A 14,704-nucleotide genomic window follows, 5' to 3' on the forward strand; every position below is an offset into this window, starting at 1 on the left:
GATATCTTCAGCATCATCATCCCATACACCGCATACTTCGATCCATAGGGACCACAGCGAGTGGTGCACCTTGAGGTGTAATATACACCGTAGGGTCGAAGTTCTCATTTTCTGGTTGGTCGAGAGAGAGGTGACAAGAGCCGAGTGGGCTTTTGTTGTTGTTGGGTTTGCCAACGTTAGGGAGCGGTATCACTTCATCCTCTATCATGTCCTGGATCGTATGTTTTAGGCCCCAGCAGTTTTCAGTGTCATGCCCATTTCCTTGATGGAATTTGCAGTAAGTACCCTCGACCCAATATTTGTTTTTGACAGGAGGGTCACGGGTGGGGCCTATAGTTCTCAACTTTCCTTGATTGGTTAGTCTTTCAAAGGCTTGTACCAAAGTCGACCCGAGTGGGGCAAACTTTCGGTCTCGGACCCATCTTCCAGGGTTTCTTCGGGCGGGAGTCTCCTCTACAGCATGGACTTCTTGGGCTTGGGATGTGTTGCCCCTGTTGTAGGCGTTGCTTTTGTATGTGGGTTTACTTTGTATCGTTTTTGCAAGGTCATCCTCGATTTTTATTCCCACATCATAAACTCTTTTGAAAGTGTCAAGTCCCAGGTACCTAAGGTGTTGTCTGTAAGCCGGGTCCAGGTTGTCAATAAATTTTTGGACCAATTCTGTTTCGGGAGGCCTATTGATTAGCTGGGCCGCTTGGTCCCTCCATCTAGCAAAGTAGGTTGTGAAACCTTCATTTTTCTTTTGGAAGAGAACTTCCAGCTCGCGCATGGTGACTTGAAAATCCATGTTCGACGAGTATTGCTTGATGAAGACATTGACAAAGTCTTCCCAAGTGGGGAAGAGCTTAGGGTCCTGGTGGTAGTACCATTTGAGCGGCACAGGTTCCAAGGACAAAGGAAAGGCAGGTAAATACATGGAATTATCCACGCCTTTCAAGTTCATAGCATTCACAAAGCTCAATAGATGATCACGGGGATTGTCCGTGGCTTTAAACTTTGGTAAGTCATATGAACTAAACTTTTCTGGTAGTTTTCCAAGAAAAGGTTCAGGATCGAGGGAGAAGTACTTGCTCCCCATGGTTTGCTGTAGGACCATTTTTTCAATCCTCTTCTCGTTATCGAGGTCATTTTTGGCTTGTGCAGCCGCTAAGGCTTCGTTTTCCATTTTCAGTTGGCCCATGAGTTGGGTCATTTGGGCCATCTGGTCTCGCAATTCTTCGATGGTAATGTTTGAGGGTGCGAATCGAGGTTGGGGAATCGGAGATCCTTGAAATGAGGGATGACGGACGGAGCTTGGAATCACTAAACCTGGTGTTGGGGATGTATCTTCGAGACGCACTAACCTTTGATTTCCCGATCGGCACCAAGTGGCAGGACCAGTCCTATGCATAAGATAAGCTAAAGTTTAGGCCCCAAAGTTTCAAGCATTACTTAGTCTAGACTTTGACTCTCTCTATTAGTTTCTTCGCTCTTTCTTTCGTTGGTACACTTTAGGTTCTTTCTTTTAGTCATTCTTTGGATTTTCGAAACACTTGCCCATTGTGACATTCATAGTTATTGGCATGTTCGGTTTTGGTGCCGAGCATTGTTTGTCGTAGGAGGCCTAACAACGACTCGAAGAGTTATTTATATATATTTTTTTTAGTCGCTTTAAGATGAAGGAAATAATGCCCTTGGTCCAAGTATGCATTCTATGTTAAGTCTAATAAATGCGGTTCAGTATTAATTAACAAGTTAATAATTCAGTGAGATCAAGTGAGCTGAATGCCTAGCTAGAGGCCGCTTCAGTTCAAGTGGAATTAATGATATTAATCCACAGCTTACTCTTGACTGAACCCGTAGGGTCACACAAATAGTACGTAAACGGATCAAGTATTTAATGGCATTAAATACTCCATCTATGAATATTCGGAACCGACGGATCTTGGTTTCAGTGGGAGCTAAGATCGTCACAGGCAAGAAATGAATACTCCGGAAACGATGATATTGCCGGAAACGGAAATATGGATCGTATCGGAAATATGAATATTATCCAAGTCGTAGATGTTGCCGGAAACGGAAACATGGTACGTATCGGAAAATATTATTGGAAATGGAAATATTACCAGAATCGGAAATATTGCCGGAAACGGAAATATTGTCAGAATCGGAAATATTACCGGAATCGGAAAATAATTCCGGAAACGGAAATATTAAATATTTGTTCGAAACGGAAATTAATTCCGGAATCGGAAATATTAAATATTGTTCGTATCGGAAATAGATTCCGGAAATGGAAATTTAATCGGAAGCGTATCGTACGAATTAGCATCGGACGAGGCCTGCCGGACGAAGGCCCAGCACGAAGCCGGGCCATCGCCCAGCAAGCACGCACGCCACAAGCCCAGCGCGCACCAAGGCCACGGATGCGTGGGCCGCGCTGCATGGGCTGCTGCTCGCATGCGCATGGGCAGCCCTTGTGGCTGCCGTGTGTGTGTGTGAGTTTGTGCTCATGCGTGATTCCTAAAACTGCAAGAGTTAGTGTGTGATTAAATTCCTATTCCTAATTAGATAAATTAATTAAATAGAATTCATGTAGGATTCTAATTTCAATTAATTCGTATCTTACTAGGATTGCGATTCCTTTTCCATAACTCTATAAATAAAGGCCTAGGGGTCATTATTTATATACAAGTTTTTAAGTATTCAAAACTAAGATTTTTAAGCAGAAAAATCAGCCAATATTCTTGCCTACCCAACCGAAAATATTAGAACCTTAAGGGCGATTCTAGTTGGTCAATCTTAAGGCGGATCCGGACGTGCTGTGGACTATCTACGGAGGGACGACACTTGGAGTCCTAAAGACTTGTTCTTGTTCGGTTCGGGCGCAGCTAGGGAAGGCACGCAACAAAGAGTATGCATCTAAACTATGCTAAATGATTATGTGTAAATAATATGTTTCCTGGCTTTATGGTTTTTTCCGCATGATTTATGAACTGTCATATGAATCATAACCTAACAGTGGTATCACGAGCCCCTTATTATTTTCATAATCTAAATTGCATGAACATGGTTAAATATTACAAATTTGCAAGAATTAAAAGGGGTGATTAATTTTCGTAATTGTTAATTAATTGCAAATTGCGTTTATTTAATTATATGTACGCAGTTTTTCGGCAGTTTCTTCATTACTCATCCGAATTGAGTGATTTTTGTGTCAATTCCGCATGTAAAAGGCATTCTAAAATTTTGACAAAAAAAAGTATTTTTCTGCCGAACCCAGAATTCTCAAATTCGAAGCCTAACTATGACTTTTCGAAGGTTTTAGTTTTTCGAATGCAAAATTTCGTAAATTTAAGATGTTAAATTAAATATTTGCGATTCCTGTTGATAAATCTTGAATTTTTGATTGACCTACTGCATATGTTTAACAAGTTTGAATGCCTAGTCTTGTTAATTATGCAATCTAATTTGTAATTATGATTAATTTGTTGAAAATTAGAATAATTTAGAATTAATTTGATTTTCATAATTAATTGTAATTTAATTAGAAACCTATGATTAAAAACCACCATAAAAATTGTAAATTTACGATAAATTTTAAATTTTTATGACCTAGACTTGAATCCATATCAATCGGAAATCAATTGGATAATAAATTTTCGATTTTTTCGCCCTAAAATTATGAAATTAATAATATTTATAAATTTGTCATTAATTTTAAATATAAATTTTAAATTTTATGCGATTCGTTCAAATAACTTGCACGCACGAAGCAATGGACGCTTCGTGTTACCCTTAAGGGGTGTTGTATAATGCGGGCATGCGACGACGAGCAAGGGAGCTCGTCGCCCGTGCGGCACGAATGCAATGAGCAAGGGCGTAGTGCACGAGCACAAGGCAGCAGCCCTGCCTTGTGTCGTGTGCCACAAGCAATGAACGAATGGGCATGGGCGAAGGGCGAGCCAAGGCAGTCGCGTGTGGGCAGCAAGCGAGCTGCGCCACAACGCGCGCTGCCTCGCACAAGTGCGCGCAGCCTCGCGCGCAGCGAGCGCAAGCTCGCGTGCCACGAGCGCTGCGCCCAGCACTGCTCGCGCGCGCAGCGCGCGATGTCGCTCGCCCAGCGAGCGATGTCGCGCCCCAGCGAGCGATGGCTCGCGCGCGCAGCGCGCGATGTCGCTCGCCCAGCGAGCGATGTCGCGCCCCAGCGAGCGATGGCTCGCGCGCACAGCGAGCGAGCCAGCGCGCCCAGCGAGCGATCTCGCGCGCGCGCACTGCGAGCGATAGCTCGCGTGCGATGGGGCGCTGTGCGGAGGCTTGCGATAGGACAGCAGCAGCTATGCGACGAGCGCATGGGCTGCGCGCACATGGCCAGCAATGGCTGTGTGCGTGCGGCCCATGGGCGTGCAACGCGTAGGGTGTTTGCGTTACGATTAGATCGTTTTGAATGTTTAATTTGAAAATTTCAGTTCACGTAATTTTAATTAATTTTAAAATTAATAATTTGAATTAATTTCTTGGATTTTAATTTTGAATATTATAATTATAATAAATGGAATTTATTCTAATTATTTTACTAAAATTAAAATCATGAATTAATTTAAATTCGACTGAAATTAAATTAAATTTTTGGATTCAATTATAAATTTATATGAGCTTTAAATTTTAATTAAATTTGTATGTTTCCGGTTAGACTAGAAATACAATTTTATGTTTAAAATTAGTAAAGCATATGAATTTATTGGTTTGAGTGGGAGCGCTTTTTAGTCATAAACTCTTGATTAGGTCTACAAATCCTTAAGGTTAAAACAACTCGATTAGAATTAATAAGGACTGAATAATTGGTAGATTATTGGTGCCCTTGATTAATTGCTGCAAATGTTTACGTGATGCATAATGTGTTTTACTAACCAGCTATGTGGGCCATTCATGATAATGAATGGGTGAATGGTATATATTGTATATGTACTGTTTTGCAGGTTATGAAGTGACTAGTATGGCCCAAATAGGATAGAAAATATGGTCTGCGTACCATTAATTTGAATGTAATTGGTCTAAAGTACCAAAGTTATTTTTCAATTCAAATATGGTCTGCGAACCATCAAATAGTTGTAATTAGTTATAGCTTATCCTATTTGAAGAAAATGGTGCCTCCCACGGAGATTTTCAAGACGGACTTTGAAGTCAAAGCTTCAAGATGAAGTCGGGCCATACTAGATCACAAATATCTTATGCATGTTTTAAGTTATTTATTGCTTTAAATATGTCTTAAAATGCATGAGATCAAAAGCTTGATTATGTTGCATGATTAAGGATTTTAGTTCACTTAAAATCTAACCAACATAGTAAGAGCCTTAAGTTCCAAACTTAAAAAATTGAGTTAAAAGGTGCCATGCCAAAATATACACTTGCTTGGATATCCTTTACATCAATCTAGTAATAGTTTTCGCTCAGCGAGGTGTTACTTATTGGTCCTAAAGGGGCAAGGTACACAAATAATTGTGAGTACACGTTAGTTTTGGTGAAACTCAACGATATAAGTAAGGAGTCCTTTTATGTCGTGGCAAAATCGATAGGTTTACCTAATAAGTTCTTAGACGTACCTATCAACCAAGAGTAGTTTCTAGACTATTAGCAAAAGGCTTTTGCTTACCTAAAATGTTTTAGAATTGAGTCGACAAACTGTGCTTAATTCTTCAATGGTTTTAGGGTCTTGGAATCATTTTATTCACACCTGCCGGAACAATATAATCGAATAAAATGCTAATAACTTGTTTGAATTGCATGGTTGCTTTAATTTCAAGTTATTATTCATGATAAATGTTTAGACTTTGCATGCTTCAATGTATGTTTTAATTATTGTTTATAATTAAATATCTTGCACTGCAATAAATCCTTTTAGAAAGGTAACAGTAAATTTCCTCGATTGGTAGTGAATCCAAGAACGATTCACGGAAATGAGAGAAAGTGAGCAATTTAAAATGTACGTTTCTTTTAGCGACTTTTATGGTTGTTTTCGAATATCAAAATCGAATGGCAAACCAATTGGTGCTTGTGAATTCAAAATACAATGTAGTTTTGAGATCATAAAGCATTGAGTTTAAACGCTCAGCCTTACCAATGGTTAACAACCTAATATCTTTGTCCATTTATTTCTCGAATGAGTCTAGTCCCTAGACATTCGAATAGATCGATACTTAGAGAACTTTAGAAGCTTCTGGTAAGATCATCTAGTTGAAACAAAATATTCAACCTAAATTAAAATGGTAAAGAACCTTGTTGGTGACATTGGACATGTCTAACAAAGTATAAAAGTCAACACTAAAGAATTCAATTCTTAAGACTATAAGAAAGGGTACAAGAAATAGGAAAACGAGGAACAAATGAAAGGAATTTACGATTCCGTTTCTACCTATAAATTTATGTTTAAAGAGAAGTGACCTAGCAATCAAACTTCTTTGGTATCATATACCGCTTGAGGTTCTTACTTCGGTAATAACTCAAACAATGGAAGCTAGGATACACTAATGACCTACAAGTGGGAAATGAAGCATGGCAATGCTACATTAGCTGTAGGGTCATCTAAATTTGTTTTAAGTCCTTTTAAAGGCTGGAACTAAATGGCTATTTTGTTCCATAATCAGCATACCTAAATTTCTGCTTCAAACACAGAAAGACTCACATTCAAGAAAAACAAAAGCAATGTTTGTTTGTTTATTTGAATGAAATGGTCAATTACAGGATGAGTCAATATGCTTGATTAAAACAAACAACTCTTTAAAGAACTTTACTAGGTTCAAATCAAACCCTTGATTTGAGTTCCATTAAATCTTTGGCATTGTTGCTTAGACCATATCAACAAGTTAACATTCATAAGCTCTATTTTGATGGACTTTTGAAAGTTGGTTGATTTCTAGATCAACTTAAGACAAGCTAGTCTTATTGTTGAAAGTAACAAAGAATATGAACTATTGTTAGAACGCCTAGACGATAGAGTTCAAAGCTAAAGAAAGGTTTTATGACTTTATTATTTCACATGGATTTGAGTGAATATAGGTTTATTTACTCAAATGTGATATAAGTTGAATCTGTTTGGCTAGTTCAAAGATTCAAAAGTATAAAATCCACTTGGCAAGAAATCATAAAGATCTAGGTTAGATCATGTTGATGATTACTTGAGACCAAATATGATCATCAATGATTGTGTGTTGTAATTTCACAATCTAGGTCCATAAGATATGGCATATCTTAGTTGGGATAATCGAAGTCAATTAGTACTTGATTCGATTAATGATGAATCATAAAGACAATTCCTATAATTTCTAAAACAAAATGCTCAACTACCACCAAACTAAACCAAATTCGTCAAAGCTATTGAAAAGTAATTTCAGAATATCTTTTCATAATATATCTAAAGAGTTCTTAAACTCAGTGGGAGCTTAGTGTTTGTTATTCAACAAACTAAGGCCCAAGTATAGATATATGTTTCATTGTGATTTATTCAAATGAGACACAAGGGTATTGTTTCTACCACGAATTTTTGAGAACATAATGTTTGTTTGCTCGAAATAATGTCCTTTTGGAGATTCGTTTCCAAAATGACAAGTGGGAGAAAATAGACCTCGAAAGCTTTCGAGGCGAACAACAAACATAAACGGACATTCCGGAGGCTTTTCGAAGTGCTTCAGAAAATCCGAACTTATTCTTTAAGACTTTAGAAGTGGCTTTAAAGAATAAGACATCTCTTAGAAGACTTTACAAGTGCTTCAAGGAGAACAGAATATTCAAAGGACTTTAAGTGGCTATTGATATTCTAATGTTTGATGTTCTATACCCAAGTAGGCATAGAATTCAAGTCACTGAAACTATGAGATTCTTCTATTGGATAGTAAAGAAACATAGAGATCAGGTCAATGAAACTATGAGATTCTTCTATTAAATAGTGAAGAAACCTACAACTTGCAGTCAAACTATTATCATGTAGATTAATGAGTTTGTGACTTGTAAGAAAGCTATGACGAAATCTAGATTCCCTAAAATGGTTAGAGGCCATATATAGACTCAAATGTTTTAAATGGTTAGAGGCCATAAAACATACTCAATGTTTTGATGACAAAATTGAAATTTTGTTGATTTGCAAGAATGGGTTCACACCTATTGGTTGCAAGTTTGTTTTAAGGATAAAAACCATCAAACATGGAATTGTGTTCACACACAAAGCTAGTTTAGTTGCTAAAGGTTACAAGCAAATTCATGGTGTAAATTGTGTTGAAACCTCATGCATAATCGTAATGCTCAAGTCTATAATTCAAGCAATGATTGCATATTGGTACATATAGCAATTGGATGACAAAACGTATTCCTCAATCAAATGTTGGAATAAACTATGTACATGGTATGTCATAGGATTTGTGGATCCAAATAAATGCTTGAAAAGAAAGCTAGCTTACGAAATCTAAGTACAGATTTAAGCAAGCAATTGGGAGTTGGAACTGTATTTTAGTGAAGCTAATAAGTATTTTAGTTTCATAAAATGTACATGATTCTTATAGATGTATAAGAAGTTTAGTGGGAGTACATAAAAACTTATTTGGTCCTATGTGTATCACACACATATCTCTCTATTGTGAAATAACATTCAAATGCTAATGACTTAGATTTGAAATTATTCATCAATGATGGACCATGGCGAAACTTAGTACATATTGGGTATTAAGATCTATTTACAAAGATCTTATAATATTGTTTTAGATTAAGTAATGGCATTTACTAAATCAAACACGAAAGTCTCCATTGGAGATATTCGACCCATGTGAATAAATCTAAGTAAAGAATGTTTGAACTATGTATAAGAATTTACTAAGTTAAACATCAATGAGTCTAAATGAGATTCTTAACCTATATTATATGTCAAAGAATTTAGCTGGATTCAGTATCTACTAAAATTGAATGAGCTAAAGTTACATGAATAGAATTCAATTGGGAATTATTCTGCAAAAGAATTTATCATGTATGATATAATATGAGGATCGCCAAAAACGTATCGTATGACTTTAGGCATGACGAACATATACCAATCTCTATTGATCTAAGTGAAGATCAACTAGATTGAGACCAAGAATACTTATGGTACTTGAAAAGGTACATAGGAATAGTTCTTGATTCAAGGAAATAAAGATACGCTAAATATTGATGCTACACGCATAAACACTGGCAAAGGATCAAGCAAGACCCTTTGGAGTTAACCATTGATAAGGACGAGCTATAGAGCATCGTGTTTTGAAATGGCAACATGGATTGGAGACCATGAGTTGTTGCGTGGGAAATTAAAATATTAATTTCTATGTTCTAAGATATAGTTGGAGAGTCTTCCACATATCTATGAACTGCTTGGATAGGTAAATCCAAACAAAGCATCACTAGCAACCTATGCAGTTGAAGTAAAAGTAATTATTGCCTAAGAAGCAATAAAACAGGGTTGTTTAAAGTTCTTCACTGAACTTGGGTAGATCACCTATCTGCTGGCTTGATGGTTCTTCATTGAAAAATGCGTGGAACCACTCTTGAAGCAAGAAAAACGTCTGCTAACTTAATGGTTCTTCATTGCAAAATGCGTAGAACCACTAATGTAGTAAGAAAGACTAGATCACATAATAAACAAACTCGAAAAGATCTTATCATCATATCTCGAAGAACATTCGATGAAAAGGATATTAAGATTGGCAAAGCATAATAACTAAACCTATGCAACAAGTGAGAAGCAACACTTACATTGTAGCACTGGAAATCAAGCATAGCTTTGAAATTCCATGAACTGTTTTAGAAGATGGGTTTGAGGCCCATGGTTGTAAAACATTGGGGTTGAACATTTATCATATATGAAATGTATTTTCATATTCCATTTAATCTTGGTTTAGTATTAAATGATGAGTCCCTTCAAATTTGACTATATATTCAAGATAGACTGTCAGGACCAGTCCTGTGACTAAGAAATGTCTATCAAGTGAACTTGAATGTCAAAGGTTGAAAATGGTCCCTAATCGGAGTTTTCTATAAAATTGGACGCATAGAAAACGTTAGACGATTAGAATGCAAGATGACTAGTAGTTCTGTTTCTTGAACTATGTGGACATGGAAATGTCATAATCATTTGCATAGATACTTACTTTGGGAAGACTAGTATCGGACAAGACCTATGAAACTTTACTGTAAGAGATGAAAGTCTGTCATAAGTAAATTTCATTAAATTATTAGACACTAAATCCTCAATACCTGAGTGATTTGAGATTACTTGTTTGAGAACTGGTTGCTTTGACGTTGACCAACCGTCGCACCGTAAAAGGAGGCTATAAAGGCAACGCTCAGGTAATCACCTATCAAACGAAGTCTAATCTCAAGATCGCAAGATTGGGATTGTCCTCCCATAAATCGGGATGAGATGCTTAAAAGTTGTACAAGGCCACTCGGAGAGCTAGAAACTGTGAAATGCATGGCCGTGCTCGGATGAATCATAGGCTATGATTATCTGTTTATTTGATCAGTTGAACTCTGAAACCGAGGAACACCTCTGGACATAATAAGGATGACAACTCTTACCTTATGTTCAAGAGCAAGCATCGAGTGACAAAGGAATTAGGAAATGCACACTTGTCCCTAAGGACAAGTGGGAGACTGAAGGAAATAATGCCCTTGGTCCAAGTATGCATTCTATGTTAAGTCTAATAAATGCGGTTCAGTATTAATTAACAAGTTAATAATTCAGTGAGATCAAGTGAGCTGAATGCCTAGCTAGAGGCCGCTTCAGTTCAAGTGGAATTAATGATATTAATCCACAGCTTACTCTTGACTGAACCCGTAGGGTCACACAAATAGTACGTAAACGGATCAAGTATTTAATGGCATTAAATACTCCATCTATGAATATTCGGAACCGACGGATCTTGGTTTCAGTGGGAGCTAAGATCGTCACAGGCAAGAAATGAATACTCCGGAAACGATGATATTGCCGGAAACGGAAATATGGATCGTATCGGAAATATGAATATTATCCAAGTCGTAGATGTTGCCGGAAACGGAAACATGGTACGTATCGGAAAATATTATTGGAAATGGAAATATTACCAGAATCGGAAATATTGCCGGAAACGGAAATATTGTCAGAATCGGAAATATTACCGGAATCGGAAAATAATTCCGGAAACGGAAATATTAAATATTTGTTCGAAACGGAAATTAATTCCGGAATCGGAAATATTAAATATTGTTCGTATCGGAAATAGATTCCGGAAATGGAAATTTAATCGGAAGCGTATCGTACGAATTAGCATAGGACGAGGCCTGCCGGACGAAGGCCCAGCACGAAGCCGGGCCATCGCCCAGCAAGCACGCACGCCACAAGCCCAGCGCGCACCAAGGCCACGGATGCGTGGGCCGCGCTGCATGGGCTGCTGCTCGCATGCGCATGGGCAGCCCTTGTGGCTGCCGTGTGTGTGTGTGAGTTTGTGCTCATGCGTGATTCCTAAAACTGCAAGAGTTAGTGTGTGATTAAATTCCTATTCCTAATTAGATAAATTAATTAAATAGAATTCATGTAGGATTCTAATTTCAATTAATTCGTATCTTACTAGGATTGCGATTTCTTTTCCATAACTCTATAAATAAAGGCCTAGGGGTCATTATTTATATACAAGTTTTTAAGTATTCAAAACTAAGATTTTTAAGCAGAAAAATCAGCCAATATTCTTGCCTACCCAACCGAAAATATTAGAACCTTAAGGGCGATTCTAGTTGGTCAATCTTAAGGCGGATCCGGACGTGCTGTGGACTATCTACGGAGGGACGACACTTGGAGTCCTAAAGACTTGTTCTTGTTCGGTTCGGGCGCAGCTAGGGAAGGCACGCAACAAAGAGTATGCATCTAAACTATGCTAAATGATTATGTGTAAATAATATGTTTCCTGGCTTTATGGTTTTTTCCGCATGATTTATGAACTGTCATATGAATCATAACCTAACATAAGAATCGAGTGCTTTTCGTACGCCCTTGCAGCAATTTTTACGAACGGTTTATTTTTGCTACATATTTTTTGCGCGGGCACCGAGGCTGCTGTGCCTGACCAAATGGCCAGGCAGCAACTTCAGCGCCCAGCGTAGGGCGTGAGAAATTTTGGCGCCCAGCCAGGGGCGTTGAAAATGTGTCCCTGGTTGGTTCTCGTTTTCTGTTCACGTCTATTTTTGTTTATGCAACTTTGATTTAGCGTGCTTGCCTAATAACGTCCTTACGCGTTGTGCAGCGTTTGTGGGATTTGTTACAGGCCATCCCGAGCGTCGCTTATTTTTGTGGCGATCGTTCGGGTGTGCGGAACACGTATCTCGGTATAACTCTTTGGCCAATTGGTTTATGAATATTTGGGCAATTTTTAAGGTCGTTGGTTTTCTAACATTGTTTGTCACACACAATCACATATTTCGTTACACATAACTAACATTACATCATGAGGCAATAATAATATGTCATGTAGTTTAAGATAGGCTTCTATGGGTAGTTTTTGCGCCTGGCTTGGTACCGCTTCTATCGCAGATCCAACACATGCCCCGGTCGAGGTAGTGCCTTCAACAGACGAATTTCACCCAAGAGGCCAATCACGATATAAGCCAAGGGGGCATGCACCAATGAGAGGGACCTAATGGGCGAGCGATTGGGTTTGGGACGGGTGTACTACTAGCGAAAGTGCCGAGTGGACAACATTCGAAGCGTATGCACCCCTAGGTTGGAGATGGGTATCCTTAGTCCCAACTCCCGAGATGAAACATCCAAGGGAGCCAAGATTCGTTATGCGGTTCTGTCCGTTCACATTAATATGCTGATTTTCAGGTCGTCCCAACTTGATGGGGAAATAAACGCGGGGTAGGATCGTTTCACCCTTCGGCTATTTTGATTACCTACGAGCACGAGTATTTCCTTCACTATCCCCAGTGGAGTCGTCACTGTGAGGGGGTCGAAAAGGCGCGAGGCTAATGCGTGACCTTGTCCCTCGTGGGTGTGACGTTTCTTTTTGTCAAAACAAGTGTAATTGGACTTCCTGTGAGTTTACACCCAATTGACTAGAAATATAGGAGTCGCCATTCAGTTTTTAACGACAATGAGAAAAATTGACAAAACCCGGTTATCGTGACATAAAGGGAGTGCAATTATGTTTGACCACGACGGCCGTAGGTTCCCTTATGATCCCTAGTGTGGGGATCTCTCAACTTACACCCGCAAGGTAGAGATTGAGGGTTCGGGGGAATGTAACTACCGAGAGGAGTACTCGCTCTTCGATAACTCCAGAGGCAGGATATCCTTACTAGCTCAGAATAAATAATTGAAGGGACATGCGTTAACTATTAAACTAATCTGAGTTGATTTTAACAATATGCAACATATAGTACTAGATCGATCGTGATTATATTATTTAGATTGTTTTAACGGACCTAGCATGATAATCCAATTTCCCAACATATTGTCTTTATTAGGCGTGATAGAACAATCAGATTTAATTAGTTTAACAGTTCATAAAAGGCGAGGAAAGCAATTAAATCATGGAAAAGGGGCACATTACGACGCATTCTTGAGAGGTGCGTCACGGTTCTCAGAAAACTAACCACTTTGACTTTGCTATTTCTCCTTTTATTTAACGAATCTCAAATTATGGAACGGGATACGTTCTGTTCGATTTATGGATCGATTGCGACAGAACGCGTGATCAGTTTTGCAGCGTGAGGCTTAGGCTTAGGGGTTTAGGGTCAATACTCAGAATAATAATTGTGTGTTGTGTTTTTCAAGTCGAACTTAGGGCCCTATTTATAGAAAAGAGTTCGTGGAAAGATAGAATTGTAGAACTCTAATCCACGAGGAATTAGGAGAAAACACGTACCTGTGAGGGGGTCGAAAAAGCGCGAGGCTAATGCGTGACCTTGTCCCTCGTGGGTGTGACGATTCTTTTTATTCAATCAAGTGTAATTGGATTTCCTGTGAGTATACACCCAATTGACTAGTAATATAGGAGTCGCCATTCAGTTTTTAACGACAATGAGAAAAACTGACAAAACCCGGTTATCGTGACATAAAGGGAGTGCAATTATGTTTGACCACGACGGTCGTAGGTTCCCTTGTGATCCCTGGTGTGGGGATCTCTCAATATACACCCGCAAGGTAGAGATTGAGGGTTCGGGGGACTGTAACTACCGAGAGGAGTAATTCGCTCGTCGATAACTCCAGAGGCAGGATATCCTTACTAGCTCAGCATAAATAATTGAAGGGACATGCGTTAACTATTAAACTAATCTGAGTTGATTTTAGCAATATGCAACATATAACACTAATTCGATCGTGATTATCTGATTTAAATAGCATTAAGGGACCTAGCATGATAATCCGATTTCCCAAAAATATTATATTTGTTAGGCGTGATAGAACAATCAGATTAGGTTAGTTTAACAGTTCATAAAAAGGGCGAGGAAAGCAGTTAAATCATCGAAAAGGGACACATTACGACGCACCCTTGAGAGGTGCGTCACGGTTCTCAGAAAACTAACCACTTTGACTTTGCTATTTCTCCTTTTTATTTAACGAATCTCAATTATGGGACAGGATACGTTCTGTTCGATTTATGGATCGATTGCGACAGAACGCGTGAACAGTTTCGCAGCGAGAGGCTTAGGCTAAGGGTTGGAGTCAATACTC

This window comes from Spinacia oleracea, chromosome 6 (assembly GCF_020520425.1).
Source record: "Spinacia oleracea cultivar Varoflay chromosome 6, BTI_SOV_V1, whole genome shotgun sequence".
In the NCBI taxonomy this organism is placed as follows: domain Eukaryota; kingdom Viridiplantae; phylum Streptophyta; class Magnoliopsida; order Caryophyllales; family Amaranthaceae; genus Spinacia; species Spinacia oleracea.